The sequence below is a fragment of the Gorilla gorilla genome, chromosome 2 (genome assembly GCF_029281585.2).
Source record: "Gorilla gorilla gorilla isolate KB3781 chromosome 2, NHGRI_mGorGor1-v2.1_pri, whole genome shotgun sequence".
Taxonomy (NCBI): domain Eukaryota; kingdom Metazoa; phylum Chordata; class Mammalia; order Primates; family Hominidae; genus Gorilla; species Gorilla gorilla.
In genome coordinates this window covers 33270871-33289884 of record NC_086017.1, presented here as the reverse complement: position 1 = coordinate 33289884, position 19014 = coordinate 33270871, and the positions used below count along the sequence as shown (strand labels likewise).

Here is a 19014-nt window from a genome sequence, read left to right as displayed (position 1 = left end):
GGAAAGGAGGTGGGCAGGAGAAATGACTTAAAAATACACAGTGAATAGCAAAATCCTGAATGGTCCATGTGGAGCAAGAATAAGTAGGCTCTCTAGGGCAAGTTCAAGGAAAGAAGGCTACTGATATGGTTTGGTTGTGCCCCACCCAAATCTCATGTTTAATTGTAATCCTCAGTGTTGGAGGAGGGACCTGGTGGGAGGTGACTGAATCATGGGGGCAGACTTCCCCCTTCCTGTCCTTGTGATAGAGTTCTAATAAGATATGGTTGTTTGAAAGTTTGTAGCACCTCCCACTTCACTGTCTCTCTCCTGCAGGCCATGTGAAGATGTGCCTCCTTCCCCTTCACCTTCTGCCATGATTGTAAGTTTCCTGAGGCCTCCCCAGAAGCAGAAGCCTGTACAGCTCACAAAACTGTGAGCATAATTAAAACTTTTTCTTATAAATTACCCAGTCTCAGGTAGTTCTTTATAGCAGTGTGAGAACGTACTAATATAGCTACTTAGAAGTATAGTGAGGCTATAAATGGTGGGGTTACATAACCATAGATCACCGTGCAGCTATAGACTGAAGAAAACAAAACTAAGAGCTACCATCCATTTATTCTGTCCAACACTGCAGGAACCCTTTTATAGTATCCTACATTAATCTTGATTGCAACCCCATGAAGTAAGGATTGTTAGGCCCACGTTCAGTTTGTGTAACTGAGGCTCAGTCAGGCGCCAATTTGCTCAAAGTCATAGAGAAGTGAGAAGTGGAGACCCAGTATTCTAAACCAAGCGAGTTGGATTCCAAAATTCACATTGTTTCTAGCAGCGATTTTTCAATGAAAACCAACAGATTAAACAACAAAAAACTTTCCAAAAGCACGAATCTTAGCCATTCAAGTTAAATTGTTTTCAAACACAACCACAAAGTAAAAAACACACTTAAAAGATCAAAAGTCAAGAAAACCTTCAAGTCTAGGTTTCTCATGCAGTCAAAGTCAGAAGTTATAAACACAGGTAGTACTGTATATTACCTGATAAACAGTTACTTTGAAATCCTAATGAAACATACATGTCATATTTAAGAGAGGTTTACATATTCCTTGTTGCCAACTTTACTTCCTAAATAAATACCTACTTTTTTGGGAGAGAAACAGCTTTGGGGTTTTATCTCAGACTTTTCCATAGCAAGATCTCATTTAAACTACCAACAAAAATAATTGTTCTTTTGCTTTCACCTTGCAAACTCATCACAGTAAATTCTGTAGAGCCTCTCCCATTGTGAAGGAGCTGGCAAATAATGAATATGTCATTATAAGAAAAATAAGGAAATAAGACTCTGGGACTGCCGGGTGCGGTGGCTCACGCCTGTAATCCCAGCACGGTGGGTGGATCACAAGGTCAGGGGTTCGAGACCAGCCTGGCCAATATGGTGAAACCCTGTCTCTACTAAAAATACAAAAAATTAGCTGAGGGTGGTGGTGGGTGCCTGTAGTCCAAGCTACTCAGGAGGCTGAGGAAGGAGAATCGCTTGAACCCAGGAGGCGGAGGTTGCAGTGAACTGAGATTGCACCGTTGCACTCCAGCCTGGGCGACAGAGTGAGACTCTGTCTCAAAAACAAAAAACAAAAACAAAAACAAAAAAAACCAGACTCTGGGACTACTCCTTATTTTGAAGGAATAAGGCTGTTTTGAAGCTGGACAAAATATTCTGCAAGGGACAAAATATTCCCTAATAAGCTCACTATAACAAAAGTAATAGCCAATCCAAAGTTTTCATTACAGAATGTCACAAAGGCAGGATGATCAAGACTCTGTCATACAGGACACTGCACTGTAGACAACTAGTGCTGAGATCATCATGCATATTTCAGGCCATTGTTTTCCACATCTCACTTATATGTGTACCTGCCTATTCAGGTACTAACTGAAGGGTTCTTCATTTGACATTTCTTTTAACTTTTTTAAAAATAAAATACCTAGTTTAACCTCAACTTTAAAAAAATCATGAAGTCATGGCTTTGGTGTGCTGGCTATATACTTTTCCTAACAGAAAATTAACATTTATAATTATAATTTTAAAAAATTTTTATATTGTACTACCAGTAATCATTCTGCATACTTCTGGTGACAATGTACCACATTTTGGATGATATCTTTATAGGTGGCATCCTAATACAAGAATGGTTAAAAAGCATTCCTCAATAACCGTGTTAATTATTAGGGGAAGCTACCCAACTCTAAAGAATGTGTTCCTAGGCGCATAAATGCAGACTATTGCTCTCAGGCTAGAAACTTAGTCAAAAAATAATTTTTGTGAGAATGTGAGGCATACTATATAACTCTGAGTTATAGTTAAACAAATACATTTTTCCTTTGCTATCTACTGTTCAGCAGGGCTTCTGTAGGAATTCAATTAAAATGGCTGAATTCTTTAAACATGTGGTGATACTTATCATTAGTTAAGGAAAAAAGCCAGTTATGCTCAAGCTGGGAAGCTGAAGGATGAGTGGGATTTAGAGATACAGGGTTCTGTAGATCTGATCAGGGAAGTGGCAAAAGAGAAGGTAGAAGTTAGCAGTTGCTTCTTCCAGTACTTCTTATTCTGGCTAATGAATTTCCAATTTGGCCACTGTGTAACCACTGGTGGTCTCTGAGAGGCCAGTCATTGACTGGCAAGTCATTGACTTGCATTCAAGTCAGGTAATGAATCTGTCAGTACTCTTAATAAGCAAAGGCTAATGGTCCCTTTTATGGCTAAAAGTTACGGTACCAAGTTTTAAAACTATTTTATGACAATAGGTCTTTTAGAAGTTATGATTTGGGTGAGGCGGTGCTTTAATATGGGATAAGCTATATTATACCTAGTGTGATTCCAATTGCCTACTTTGGGGGCTAGGAGAGCTGCCTGGGCTTTGGAATAACACAGCTCTGAGTTCAGTCTTCATTTGGCCACTTATTAGCTGTGTGGTTTTAGATAATCCTTTAAGCAATTCTACTTCAGTTCCCTCAATGAAGCTACTAACATTACCTACCTCAAAGGATTGTTTTGAAGATTAAATGATATGACATGTAGAAATAAGGGTTGATTAGCAGAAATAATATCTAAAATAACAAGAAGTCAATAAATGCTAGCTTATCAGCTACATGAAGCAACATCTCTTTGACACAAAAATTAAGATGAAAATTTGTGTGTCAATGAAAGCTCAGGTTACTTCTTTGCTTTTCAAAGGATGTTAGGTAAATACTCTTCGAAGATACACATGTGTAGCTGCAGCCTAGAGTCTTCTACATTGCTAATTTTATGATTTGTATTTAGGACTTCACAGACATTTGAAAAACACTTAGTAATTAAAGAAGCATTTTCTCATATTATCATCTCATTTGATTCCCAATGCAAACACTAAGAAGTAAGCAGTACAAGAACTGTTCACATTTTGTAGATGAGGAAACTGAAGTTCAGAAAGGTTATTTAATTATCCCATAATTACAGTAACTAGAGAAGTATTTTCTCACTACACCAACTGTGCCCTCATAACTATTTGTTTCACATTTTAAGATAAAGAAATAGGTACTACATAATTAAATTTTGATTTAAGGTCACAGTTAATTTATTTTGTCTTTGAATTTAAGTACAACTTGACACAGTATTTTCCAGCACAGTAAAATAAAGTTTCTAAATGAATTCTTAAAGCATAGCTTTATATATATATATCTCCCCTATTCTTATTAGGTTTTAGAATAGTATCCTATATTTGGAAGGTCCTAAAAATAAATCTAAAAAATTATGTCAATGGTTGATGTTATGCAGATACTAAGCAGACATCCTTTCTATACTGCAACCAATATAGTTTACTGCTTGAGGGTAGTTAATCTGGAGCACTGCAATTACACTACAAGTTTAACTAAAGTATTTCCTATAAAGGTAAGTTACTGGTTTTGTCTCCTCAGCTAAAACTAGTAAGTACATTTAAATAATAGATTAAACAGCCAATCTACCATAAAATACTTTGACAATACTGTTGATTTCGGGGGTCAGGTTTTGGCTTACCCCTTCAAAGACTGTTCTCACTACTATTAAAGATGGTTATTAATTTGCGCTGTTACCAGGCTAAGCTCCTCTGTCAAAGTCGTTGATTTTCTGCTAAATATAAGCCAGGGTTTTATGACCATTAGAAGTGCAAAACAGCCACAACAGGGATATGCAAACATGCTATTTTGAAATGGAGCCCAATGTCACAGTTCATATGTTCTGTATATTTTGAACATTTAAGAACATTATGATCTTTAACATTAAAAGGGTTTAATGAAAATGACTGGCATTAATTCCTCTAATTCCTTTGAGTGGAAGACTGAGGACCATGCTATATTACAGTAAATGACAATCCTTAGGCATGAATGGAGTTTAGAACTGTATTGGAATAAATTTTAAATGGGTTCAATCTCAAACATATTTGATAAGGCATCCAATGGTTACCACATTACACTGTGTGGTAATTAAGGAGAAATAATACAGTTTATGTACTATTTTTAAAAAGCCAGCCAAACATTTTAGAGAAACAATGGTGAGGGGAGAGAACAACTTAACGAGATCAAGAAGCTACTTTGAGGCCCTTCTTGCAAGATTTTCAGCATCTGGGAACCCAAGAAGTCAGGTCATCTCAAGTCAAAGAGGGTCCCACAGGCTAAATGTTCTGTGGGACCTGGGGTAATGGTTATGACTACTCCTAGTTACTAGGAGTCAATATATGGTAGAAACTGAATCTTGGACCGCTCATTGCTTATAGTAAAGCAGTATTTTCTTTGACGTGTGAAGTTAAACTGACCTGGATATTCAGGTTACAGGCCCAGATTCCTCTTCCTAATTCCAAGCTGCCTGGAATTTTGCAAATTAATATGATTTAAATAAAAAACATTCCTAGGGTGCAGCCACTAATCATTCCCACCTTATTGTTGTTTGGTTTAGTTATCATCTTTTTTTCTTTTAACACCCTTACTAGAGTATACTCTGAAAGAATTAATGTTTCAAGGGGGAAAAAGAGATAATTTTAAGTAAGGGGCACTTACAAGTAAAGGCAAGTTTTTCATTAAAGCAACATTCAGTAAATGCAACATTTATTGATCTCCTTTTAGCGTGGATATAAAGTCTCACCCATAAGGCCTTAACCATCTAATTTGTAATATGAACCTATTGTCATAATACCATTGCTGCCAACATTTCTACAGTGTCTACTATATGGTAGGCACTGTTTAATGCATTTTACATTCCAGTTGGGATGGGGCACCATTACAAACCATTCGAATTTTACAGACAAGGAAACTAAGGCACAGAGTGGTTAAGAAACTTGCCCAAAGTCACAATGCTGATAAGTGGGGTTCCAGAGCCCCTGATGGTTACAGTTACCCCCTGACGTAAAAGAACTATAACTCTTCTATCAGATGTGGAGGATCATCAGGAGAATAAGAGATAACGAGGGATGCAAAAGATGAGACGGGAAGGCATCAAAAGTATTTTTTTTTCACATTGAAATCTGACGTAGAATTGGTCTGGTCCTTTCTTCAACCTTCTAGCACCCAGGTGTCACTTAATCTTGTCCTGTTCCTAATCTCACTTACCTACTCTGTCTGCCTAGACTGGTGCCTAGCAAAGAGGAGTAGGGAAAGGAATGTGCTGGGGTGGAGAAACATGAGGATTCAGGGTTCGTCGTGAATAGCAAAGATGTGAAAAGCTGTACTTTTCATTACACATTATCATACACCTGTGAAGACTGATGAACACTATCAATAAAGGACTAAGTAGAGATGCACTGGGCTTTTAAAGTAAATGCAGTAATTTCTAAAATCCATTACCACATAATGAGAATTATTAACATTTCAAAACTCCTCAATTGTCTTGGTAGCTTGAAAATACTACTTCATTTCCAAAATGGTAACAAGTGTTCTTGATACTAGCTATACACTGGGCAACAAAGGCATATATTCCTATAAGAATCTTAGCAATATTAAGAACAGCAGATAAAGTACAGAAAGCGTTAGGCAATGCAGACATCAAGTTAAAATTTATACAATAGTGACAGCATTGGGGAGGCATTTTTGAAAATATATTTCATACTGAATGATATTAACCTTATATTATTAAAAATGAAAAATATGCTACAATTCATTCAGAATAAATTCCATAGTGGGATATTTATGTCAAATCACTTTAGCTCACCCCCAAGTTTACAATGCAACCAGAATTGGATGAAATTAGTTTGTTATACAAAAAACCCTATACAGTACATGAAAATCACATTTAATATAAATGTCACATCATATAGTCATATTACTCTTGAAGTAACAGTTTTATTGGAATAGTTTGAGTTTTCAGAACATGCAATGTAATCAAGACATTTCAAGCAGAATATGTTAACTTCATATTCAAAATGTAACAAATATGCAATAGCATAATCCTGGGAAATAGACTGTGTTCATCTAATACTGGAGATATCTGTCTTAGAGACCTTATGAAAAAACATGAGCTTTTGTGTCTTATTGCTTCAACTAAAATGTATTATAAATGCAACTCAGGATATTTTATCTACATTAAAAAAAACCTGTATAAAGGAAATCATACTAATGGTAAATAGAAAATTGCTGGGAGTACAATGGTCTAGAAGTAGGTATCTATTTAAATGATTTGACTATTATGAATTTATTAACATAATTTCCTAATATGAATAAATAAAAATCCTTTTTTTTTTTCAAATATGTATGAGTCAAGAGTCAAGAATAGGATTCCTCTACCACACTGCTGAACAGCTCTAAGACCTGATACTCATTTATTGGCCAGTTTTAATTTAATAAACTAAAGACAAAGATAAGTTACCTAGCAAACTTGAGGCAAGAGCTTGGCTAACTGTGGCAAGATGGAGCACCACACATGGTGTTAATAAAACACATGATTTGTGGCTGCCTTTTAAGTACTATGACTAGTTATTTGTGGGTTTGGGGTTACATTTACAGTAGTGGTGCTGGATTTATATGAGGTCACTGAGACTTTCTCCAACTTTTCTAAATATGCCACACATTTTAAGAAAGGAACTTTGGGGAATATGGCGGACGGTGTGTAAATTATTTCTACTTAGTCTAACAGAGGCAGTGCAGTGCTGTGGAAACACATGAAATTTAGTGCTTATACACTGGGGTTCTCCCATTCTACCAATCACTAGTGTGAAGTCTGTTTCCTTATCTATAAATTGGAAATAAGAAAACCTTACTGGTTTTCTGCAGAAATCAAAAATATCTTGATTTAAAACAGTATTGTAAGGATTCTCATAACCTAAAACAGCAGGCTATGTTCATATAAACATACATACATGGCCAAAAGGTGAATTAAATATAATTTCTTAAAAATCAATAAAATAACAATGATAAAACATTTAATTTTGTTCACACTGTTGCTTCTTCTTGGAATGTCCTTCACCACTTTCAATTCCTCCTGCCTTGGCATGCCCAAATCTTCATCCTTTAAGGCCAAGCTCAAAAACCACCTCTTTCAGGAACACTCCCATGACAACCCAAAAGAAAATAATCTCTCCTTTCTGTAATTACCAAAGAGCTTTAAATTATGCTAATTGAATGCATAACTTTCCACTTTATATTATCGGTATTTATATACATATTGTAACTCCTCTGATTATATATCAATATAGAGTCTACCTGCTACTGCTGTTCCTATCAATAGAGGGCTTATTACACACCAAAAATCATGCTAAGAGCCTCGCATGTAACCCATAATGTAGGTGCCATTTCCATTTTACATATGAGGAAACAGAACAGAGGTTGTAGAGCCAGAATTTGAGTCTGAGTACTAAGCAATAACACTTCTGTGATAAGCATTCTGTATGGTAGGCAAAAAGCGCATTTTCACAAGCTCACTTAAGGTAGTTGTGATTTGGCAGAGACGTGAATGAGGTCTTCTGAATTTAACTTCAGTGTTCTCTGAAATGCTTTATCTTATATCTCTGGTGTTCATACTAACTCCAATTCTGTGCCAGAGGACCTCTGGGAGGGCAGCTCATTGGCTCAAGGTGCCAACCAGATGCATCTGGTCCAAATAATAAAGATAACTTGAAAGTGTCATCTACTGTGTTGCTGCTGCCCAGCACTGCCATGTACACAGCCGGCTTAGTCACTTAATCTTCTTGCCAGGAATTCTTCATTTGGAAAACAGAGACAAGCACTCGACCCCTACCCAAACTCACAGGATTTGAAATTAAGGAATGGGGAAAAATACTTTTAGTTAACCATAAAAGAACTGTTGGCATAAGTACATTTTGTAATTTTTTTTCATTCCCCTTTCAGCATTTAAAATTAACACAAATATTTAAATTCATTACATAGAAAGTATGCTAAGAAAAGGGGGCTTCATTCTGGCCTGCGATTTCACAGATCACAGAAATTCTAAGGAATATGCAATTAAGACAGGCAAAATAGCTCTCTACACCAGCTGGTGGACCTTCTCCAGAAACTTCCATAACAACTTAATATGTCCCGAGGCATGAATAATTTGTTCACATGCTGAGTCTGTATGGCAGAACTCAGAGCAATAGAAAGGTTATTACAGAGGTCCTGGAGGTGTTTATATAGCCCTCCTACTGTTCAACAGCCTTTGTTTCTTCTCCTTTTTACATTCTGGATAGTTTAAATGTTTCATAAAGGTGTCTGGATTTGTAAAAACGTTATGGTCCTGTTACTACTCACTTATTTTCTCATGATTACAAGTTGGAGAAGAGCTAAAAGTTCTCAAAAAAGCAGTTTTTAATAACTGTTGAACTATTTTTGGGTGTAGTTCAACTATATGTATCAGTAACAAGTTTTGTTCTTATTATTTCTCATCTCTTTTAGTCACATCTGCCTTGTCAATGAGAAGAATGTTTATGAAATTAAAAAGTTCATTTTGTTGAATCAGCTACAAAAATATCTGAACCATAAAAAAATTCCAAAAACTATCTCTTAGGAGCCAAAGGGTAGCCCTTATAGAATTTTCCATGGATAGATTTGCTTACTTAAAAAAAGTATTTGGAAGGCTTTGAAAACATAACAGAGGTCAATAATTTGTGACCACAGAAGATCTGTGTTTAGTTTAAATCTGTATGGGCACATAATTAAGGCAGAAAATTGAATACAAATGGAGATCTAGTTCAAACCCATTTGTAAAAAATGAGATGGAATCAGAATTATCAAATCAGAATGCACACATGATATAGGAACCTCATGATGACCTTACTTTCTGATTTACTGACATTTACAGGCATGCCGTGTTTTATTGCCCTTTGTTTTACGGTGCTTCTCAGATATTGCATTTTTTTGTTTTTCAAATTGAAGATATGTGACAATCAGGTGTCAAGAAAGTCCATCAGCACCATTTTCCAGCAGTACATGCTCACTTTATGTCTCTGTGTCTCATTTTGGTAATTTCTGCACTAATTCAAAATTTTTCATTAGTATGAGATCTGTGAACAGTGATCTCTGGCCAGGCACGGTGGCTCACACCTGTAATCCCAGCACTTTGGGAGGCCGAGGTGGGCAGATCACGAGGTCAGGAGATTGAGACCATCCTGGCTAACACAGTAAAACCCCATCTCTACTAAAAATACAAAAAATTAGCCCAGTGTGGTGATGGGCGCCTGTGGTCCCAGCTACTCGGGAGGCTGAGGCAGGAGCATGGTGTGAACCCGGGAGGCGGAGCTTGCAGTGAGGTGAGATGGTGCCACTGCACTCCAGCCTGGGCAACAGAGACTCCGTCTCAAACAACCACCACCATCACCACCACCACCACCACCACCACCACCACCACCACCACCACCACCACCACCACCACCACCACCAGCAGCAGCGATCTCTCTGATCAGTGATTGTTGATGTTAGAATCTTAATTGTTTTGGGGCACCATGAACCACACCCATAGAAGATGGCAAACTCTCGATAAATGTTGTGTGACTGCTCCACTGACTGGCCACCTTCTACTCTCTCCCCTTCTCCTTGGGCCTTCCTGTTCCCTGCGATGCAACAATACTGAAATTAGGTCTACAATAGCCTCTAAGTGTTCAAATGAAAGGAAGAATCACATCTCTCTCATTTTAAATCAAAAGTTAGCAATGATGAAGCCTATGAAGAAGCCATGTTGACAGCCCAGACAAGCAGAAAACTAGACCTCTTGTGCAAAACAGTTAGCCAAGTTGTAAATGCAAAAGAGAAGTTCTTGCATGAAATTAAAAGTGCTACTTCAGTGAACACATGAATGATAAGAAAGTGAAAGAGCTTTATTGCTGATATGAAGAAAGTTTTAGTGGTCTGAATAGATCAAACCAGCCACATCACTCCTTCAAGCCAAAACCTAATCCAGCGCAAGGCTGTAACTAACTTCAATTCTGCGAAGGCTGAGAGAGTAAGAAAACTGCAGAAGAAAAGCTGGAAGCTACAGAGGTTTAGCTCATGAGACACAAAGGAAAAAGCAGTCTTCCTAACATAAAAGTGGAATGTGGGAGTTTGAGACCAGCCTGGGCAACACAGGGAGATCCCATCTCTACATAAAATAGAAGAAGTAGCTGGATATGGTGGTGCATGCCTGTAGTCCAAGCTACCTGAGAGGCTGAGGAGCTTGAGCCTGGGAGGTTGAGGCTGCAGTGAGCTGTGATCACGCCACTGCACTCCAGCCTTGGTGACAGAGCAAGACCCTACCTCCAAAAAACAAAAAAAAAGTGCAAGATGAAGCAGCAGCAGCTCATGGAGAAGCTGCAGCAAGTTATCCAGAATATCTAGGTAAGATCACTGATGAAGGTGGCTATTTAAGACTAGATTTTCAATGTAGACAAAATGTAGCTTAGGGTCCCTGGGTTTTTGGGTATCCACTGTGAAAAAGCACTCACTTGTAAGTGTTATACCTTGAGCTTTTGTTATTTCAAAAAAACTTCCAGGAAGAAGCTTAGCCCCAGAAAAACCAGTTGGATCTAGAGATGCGTCAGTTGCAGATGAACTTTGGCAAACTCCCTTCAATGCATACTAAAATCCCTGCCCAGAGACAAGCTTAGCCCCCATTTTCTATACACGCAGCATATATAGAAGCATGATCAGGGACTGCTCGGGTGCTGCCTTTACTCCATCTCAACATACAATGACTCAGTTAACCAGCCCAATAAAAGCTTGTTTTCACCATTGTTCAGGAAGGTTTCGCTTTGGGAACTATCCTCAGCATTCTTCTTATTACAAGTAATAAAATCTCCTTGTTGAATCCTCCTTGATTATGGTAAATGGACTGTCATCCACCAAGCAATCAAACCCACCCATTGTGTGGGTAACAAACAGCCTTCTTTTGGAAGAAGAGGCCATCTAGGACTTTCCGAGCTAGAGAGGAGAAGTCAGCTCCTGGCTTCAAAGCTTCAAAGGACAGGCTGACCCTCTTGTTAGGGGCTAATGCAGATGGTGACATTTAAGTTGAAGCCAATGCTCACTTACTAATCCAAAAATCCTAGGGCCTTAAATAATTATGCTAAATCAACTTTACCTATGCTATATAAAGCTGCGATGACAGCACACCTGTTTACTGCACAGTTTACTGAATATTTTTAAAGTCCACTGTTGAGACCTACTGTTCAAAAACAAGATTCTCTTCAAAACACTACTGCTCACTGACAATGCACCTGGTCACTGAAGAGCTCTGGTGGAGATGTATAAGGAGATGAATGTTGCTTTCATACCTGCTAACTCAACAACCATTCTGTAGCCCATAAACCAAAGAGTAATTTCGACTTTCAAGTGTTATTATTGAAGAAATACATTTCGTAAGGCAATAGCTCCCATTCGCAGTGATTCCTCTAATGGATCTGGGCAAAGTCAACTGAAAATCTTGTGGAATGGATTCACCATTCTAGATGCCATTAAGAACATTCGTGATCATGAGATGAGGTCAAAATATCAAGTTAATAGGAGCTTGACGGAAGTTGATTCCAGCTCTCATGGATGATTTGAGGGGTTTGATTTCAATGGAGGAAGTAACTGCAAAGATGGTAGAAATAGCAAGAGAACTAGAATTATAAATGGAGCCTAAAGATACTGAATTGCTGCAATCTTATGATCAAACTTGAACAAATGAAGAGTTGCTTCTTAGGAATAAGCAAAGAAAGTGATTACTTAAGATGGAATCTACTCCTGGTAAAGATGCTATGAACACTGTTGCAATGTCAACAAAGGATTCAGAATATTACATAATATCAGTTGATAAAGCCGTGGCAGAGTTTGAGAGGACTGACTCCAATTTTGAAAGAAGTTATATTGTTGGTAAAATACTGCCAAACAACTGTTCATGCTACAGAGAAATCTTTTGTGAAAGGATGAGTCAACTGATGCAACAAATTTCATTGTTGTTTTATTGTAAGAAATTACCACAGCTACTCCAGCCTTCAGCAACCACCACCTTGATCAGTGAGCAGCCATCCACATCAAGGAAAGACCCTTCACCAGCAAAAAGATTATGACTCCCTAAAGGCTCGGATGATCGTTAGGATCTTTCAGTAATAAAGTTCTTATTTTTCTTTTTAAGAGACAGGGTCTCGCTCTGTTGCTTACACTGGAGTGCGGTGGCGTGATCCCAGCTCATAGCAGCCTTGAACTCCTGGGCTCAAGTGATCCTCCGCCTAAGCTGAAAACTTAAAAAATTAGCCCGGCTAATTTTTTGTAGAAATGGGGGTCTCATTATGTTGACCAGGCTGGTCTTGAACTCCTAGCCTTAAGTGATCCTCCTGCATTTGCCTCTCAAAGTGCTGGGATTACAGGAATGAGCCACTGTGCTTAGCCCAATAATGTACTTGTTATTAAGGTATATGCATTGTCCTCTTTAGACATAAAGTCACTGCACACTTAATTGGCTACAATACAGTATAAACATAATTTTTGGATGCACTGGGAAACCAAAAAATTTGTGTGACTCACTGTGTTGCAACATCTGCTTTATTGCTGTGGTCTCGAGCCGAACCTGCAGTATCTCTGAGGTTCCTGTAATTCACTTGTGTGGTAGACACAGAGGGCATTTCCTATTGACAGGTAGTCAAGCTGCTTAATTATAGATTGTTGATAGTTCTGCTCCATCTATCTACATCGCATGCAGGGAAGCCTTTGGAAAGCTAAACTTTTCAGGTCTCTCAGAAAGAGAAGAGAGCAAAATCTGCATTAAAGCTATTCTTGTCATGCAGAGACCTGGGTTAGGCAGGAAGACATGATAATCCAGTGAATTCTGCTTAGGGATCAAGTCCCACACTTGGCTTCAATGACTTTTCATAATCTCAGATACACCCATAAAGAAACAAAATACTGCAAAGCGTAAGGTAAACAGACAAAAAAAATTCCTAACATTTTCTATGCAAAGTTCAAATTTTGAGTTTAGCTTCAGCTAAATTAGGAAGTACACTGTACAACACTTTACCAGGAGGTAGTCTTTTATTTTAGTGCTTGAATTTGTATGCTATCAAAAAATAGTATGGCATCTTGCCAAACTTGCACTTAGTTCAAACAAAACTTTAAAAGAGCTGTATTCTAGGTGCATATTCACGTATTACTTCTCATATAGGCATACCCAGACATCACACACAGATGGAAGAAAGCTGTTGGGCTATCCCATTAGCAGGATGAAACACAGTCTGTGTTATCTGAGGTATTTCTTGTACTGTAAGCAAAACTTCTCTTAGCTTTTCTGGCAATTTATTCCATAATTTTTGTCTTAAAGTTCTTTATGAGACTAAAGATACAAGGTAGAAGATGAGACTTAAATCAGACTTCAGCGGGTAGATGCAAAGCGCTCAGACATGAGACCTCCCTTAAAGGTCTTACCCAACTCTCAGCTTTTAAAATACGGATTGCATTCATGGGTGGCACCTTTTAAAATAAACCATTCTTTTTCAAAGCGTTTTGTTCTTTTAAAATAATAAGCTGTTTCAAGTAGATTTTCTACTGTAAGTTAATAACTAATAAACACATGGTATAAAGTTATTACATTTAAGTACTGTTAAAATTTAAAAAATCAGTTTATAAAGTATTAAAATAATTTAAAGAGCAACTAATGGGGATCTAAAAATTCATTAGCTTCTTAAAAATTCAAACAGAACAAAACTGACAAAGGTAAAACAAGTCTCCTCTTATTCCTCAAGTTCTAGGAGTCTATGATTCTAACAAATTAAATACCTACATTTAGCAACATAATCTTACACAATATGCAAATATCTCAGAATGCTGCCTCCCTTCTGTAAAATTAAAGAGTATAGAAAACTATACCTTTAAGTTATTTTATAGCAGACATTCTAGGTGTTTACTACTAGACGTGTATCTTCTTTAAAAGGTAACCAGCACCACTATAATAAGCTCAGAAAAAGTTTCTTCCCCTATCAAGATATTTGTAACATCTTCACAATGAAGAGATGCTTCCTTGGCCAATGTACAAATACATCTTGAAAGGAAAGCTGTAATACACTGCTCTACAAGAAAGCTCTGTTGGTTGCAGAGGGTTAGGAAAATCTATAATGAGAAATGTATTCACAGTTTGTTTTATAAAGTCGTTAATATGCAATATCTTGATTTATATTTTATTAAGATCATCAATGATTCCCTTTCCAGATTCAGAAATATATAAAAAGGGATTTTAAAATATCCTCAAACCACTGTTGTACGCACCTCAGTTCTAGTCTTCAAAGATGTATACAATTTTTAAATGAGAAGTGAAATATGTGGAAAGAGAAAGTAGGCTAAAACTGTAGTCTTTGTTTTTCATTTGTTAATACTTTGGGTATATATTCTGTTTAACTTCCCTTAAGACATATTCATGCCAACTTTCTTTTTAAAAAACAGGTTAAAGATATAAAGTATTTTTTTCTTTCCTCACCACAAAAAAACAGAAACAAATGGAGAGCCTCCAGACATATTGTTTCCAATGGAAATGGATGAATTAAAAAACAGTTGCTCATTTTAACAAAAAATTCAATATTTTAAATACGTTGAAAATACCACAACTAGGTTGATTTAACTGACATATTTAAAATGGTATATATTAAACCATTAGGATACTCTACCAGAAGTAGCACTTGCCAGTTATAGGAAGGCACATTCAAACTTCGGTGCCTAAGCCTTACGAACACTTATTATTTCCCCAGTGCCAAATGCTCCAAAATATTTTACCTATCATTTACTTTGAAGAGCAGTTATTTTTCTAAGGATACTATTAAAAACGGGACATATAGTCTAAGCAGTATGAGTGCACTTATGGGAAGAACAGGATGAAATACCAAAAAGTTGGCCTGTTCCAGGAAATCCAGAATACATAGTTGCTATTTGAGTAAAGGGGTGTGCCAGCGCGCTGTGGAGAACAGAACTCAAAAGACGGCATAAAAAGAACTTGTCCATCCTAACTCTGTCTGTTAGATCATAGGCATTTTGTAGTAAATTATGGTCCTTCAAGTCTTTTTCCTCCCTATTGCCCTCACCAGACCTCCTGACATACCCTCCTCTTCACAGAATGATAACATTAAAATGTCTTTCTCCCATCAGGGATAAAGTTGTTCTCATCTTCGACCAACACAGAATTATGCAGTAGCAACTCAACCATTTGGGTAACAGGTATCACCTAGCCTAATAAAGATTATAACTAGGATCAAGTTACAGTGTTATTCTAAATCAACAATCTGAATATAAATTTTAACTGGTCAGTGTGCACTAGAATTCCCATATTTTATAAACACGACTTTTACACCAAACTTTCTAAAGTCTCTCAAAAATTTTAATATAGATTCAAAATATACATTCTTATCAAGAAAACACCATGTTCCAAATTCAAATACTTTGGAAGAGTCAATGGAGGACTGTCAGCTGGTTCAAAAGTCTACTCACTAACAGAAAAAAAAAAGATTCTGTATAAAAATTGCACCTGTTTATGATTCACATTTTCTTAAAGAACTTCCTACTGTGTCTCTTCCTGACAAGTAAATGTAGGACCTTAAATCCACGCAGCAGCTAGATATATCGTGCTGTTGAAAGTGTGAATTCACCAGTGGATATAGAACATTCATTAAATGAGGATATGAACTAACATATTCCAGCTGCAACAATTTTTGAACTATGCAAGTAACTCCATCCTTTTTCTTCCCCACTTTCAGCCAAAGAAATACTCTCCAAAGCCCAGAAAAACATCTCAAAGAATTGTTGAAAACTCACCACCAACCTTTTCCATATTTAGATTTTAACAATTAAATCTCTATAATTTAATTTCCAGTAAGAATAACATTAACAGGTTGATGGTAAAACAACCCTGTAATAATTCAATAAAAATTATAAAAATTTATCTTTATGAGATAAGCAACAACATCCATCCCTCTTACCCTTTAGGTACTGCTCTATTTTTTTCAAACTTGGCCACTATCTTAGGGAAGCATAAATATATTTTTTAAAACTCCACCAACATAGAGATTTCTTGTTGAGAGACTATGAACATATTCCTCGCTCATAAAAATAACTAACGATTGTATGAGAATCAAGTTTGAATTACTGAAATAGAAATAAAGCATACCTCTACACTTTTCATGTTGTAAAAGTACTTTATTACCAGGATATTAGCTTATTTTGGATTTCTTATAGCAAAAAGTACATCTTACTACACTGATAGCAGAGAGACAAAATCTTACAATACATAATCAAGACTCCTTAAGAGATAACACGGTATAGTCATCAGAAGCGCTCATTGAAGACCTAAATTTCCTGGCTATCAATTGCAGACCTGCCACACGGATCAGCTCAGCAACCCTGCTCAAATTACTCTTTATTCCATGCCTCAGCCTCCTCATCTGTAAAATTATAAGTATTGCTCAGGATGTTTCGAGGATGCCATGTAATGAGACTTAGGTAAGTACTACCTATTACTGATCTAAGAATTCTTATTTTAGATGCATATACAGCTAAATTAATGAATCTAAATGGATAGCAGGACAAATTTGACATGAGCAATTTTTCAAAAAAAATTATTTATTTGCTTTTAAGAGAAGAGGCTCACTATGTTGCTCAGGCTGAACTCAAACTCCTGGGCTCAATGGATCCTCCCACCTCAGCCTCCAATACAAGTGTGCACCACCGTGCCCAGTTAATAAACATTTAAAAAGTTTTAGAATAGTTGCAGATTTACAGAAAAATTGCAAAGATAGTACAAAAAGTTCCCAAATCTTCCAAGAAGTTTCTCTTATTAACATTTTATGATGTGAGCAACTTTTAGTGATAGCTCAATAGTGGAAAGTCATTTATTCTCAGCCAGTAAAACTACAAATTTAATTAATCTGTAATTTCAGTAACCCACCTACTGGAATAAAACTTTGAAACTTGTAAGTACCATATTATAATTAGTAAGTGCTAAATTTATTGTTTTAGTAATAGCACTGCACATACTATACTAATGTAAGGTATTTTATAGTCTCATTAAAAAGAAGTAAAATGAAAAAGTTATTTTAATGTGTGTAATTACTTCTATATACATATTAAGTTGCAAATTAAAATGTAAAGTAGAAAATAAAGCCAGAATATTTAAATAGATACTTCATAATTTTAAAATTAAATAAATTTTCTTAATATCATAAGGTAACTAAAACTATATAAGGGCAATGTTGGTGAATATATTTTGAAATCAGAATTCTTAATTTATTTCCTCACTTTTAAAGAATCATATTTCTAATAATACAAGGCAAATTTTTCTGAGATGATAATGAAAGAGGTAAAGCGGTGTATCTATAGCAATGTTAAAAGAGGCACACAGCATTAAATATAGACATGAACTGCCCCATTTAGTAGCCACTAGCCACATGTAGCAAAATTAACTAAAATTAATTAAAATTAAATTCTTCAGTTGTACTAGAGCCACACGTCAAGGACTCAGTAGCCACATGAGGTTAGTGTTACAATGTTGGAAGCACAGAGAGAGAACATTTCCATCAGTGCAGAAAGTTGTATTGAAAAGTACTGCTCTAGATATGAACAGATTGTTTCACTAATCACACTTAACTGAGTTCTACCCAATAGTCCTAACCTCTTATCCAAACAAATTCTTTTTATTAAACTTGCAAAAAAGAAGCAAGGGGATAAAAGCAGGCTTTTATCTCATTTTCTGAAATGTTTAAGGGATGAAAAGGAAGACGGCCTGGCCAATTCCCATAACAGACAAATGGCCACCAATAAATGAAAAAATCGCTGAGGTCCTCAAAGCCATTGCTGTACTCACGTGGCAGGGTAGCAGTGGGCCCAGTGGCCAGGAGGATGCCTCTTCAGGGGTACATTTCCTCACTAGGGGGAGGGGTCCCCATGTGGGGCCTCCACACTGGTGGGACCTTCCCCATTATAGGGCTGGGGTTTCTGCCAGTGAAAAATGGGAAATTTCATTGTTAGCCAGCTTTAAAACTTTTCCCCGTTGAGATATTAAAAACACCGCTTACTGGATTATTTAGTTAATTCAAAACAGAATTATATGAGATAAGTTTTTAGAACTGATGAATCATGATGTGTGATTGATTCTGTCTGCCCCTGAGTCCCCTAGGAAAAAATCACCTGCAGTATTACCAGAACTGTCATAAGAATTTTCAATCTTATTAAATGCTGAAAAGATTAGATTGAACCAGATAATGGTTTTTCCAATCAGGATAAAAAATAAGGATAATTGTCTTTTAATTATCAGTAACAGACAGTGGTGAAAAGAGCAAATGTAATCAGATATAAGAAAAACCTCACCAAGTTCCACAGCTTCTCATTCTTACCCCATCCGAATTTTTAAAATCAGAGTTGAAAATAAGAAGCAAATATTTAAATTCCATCCAGTTACTTCTTGTGAACATTCTGAGATTTCGTACTAAAATAATGATGATGCAATGGTCAATGGAAACAAAGATCTGTTGTTTTGCTCTCCAAAAAATTTTTAAGAAATCCATGTAAGCAGTCTGTTGATATCTAAAAATGTGGCTAACAATAAAAATCCCC

At 36.6% G+C, this 19014-nt stretch overlaps 1 protein-coding gene across 2 annotated transcripts in view; it reads right to left on the bottom strand.

Moving 5' to 3' along the window:
• Nucleotides 1–19014, bottom strand: part of UBE2E2 (ubiquitin conjugating enzyme E2 E2) — a 387409-nt gene that overhangs the window by 123498 nt on the left and 244897 nt on the right. The gene's annotated exons all lie outside the window — the stretch shown is intronic.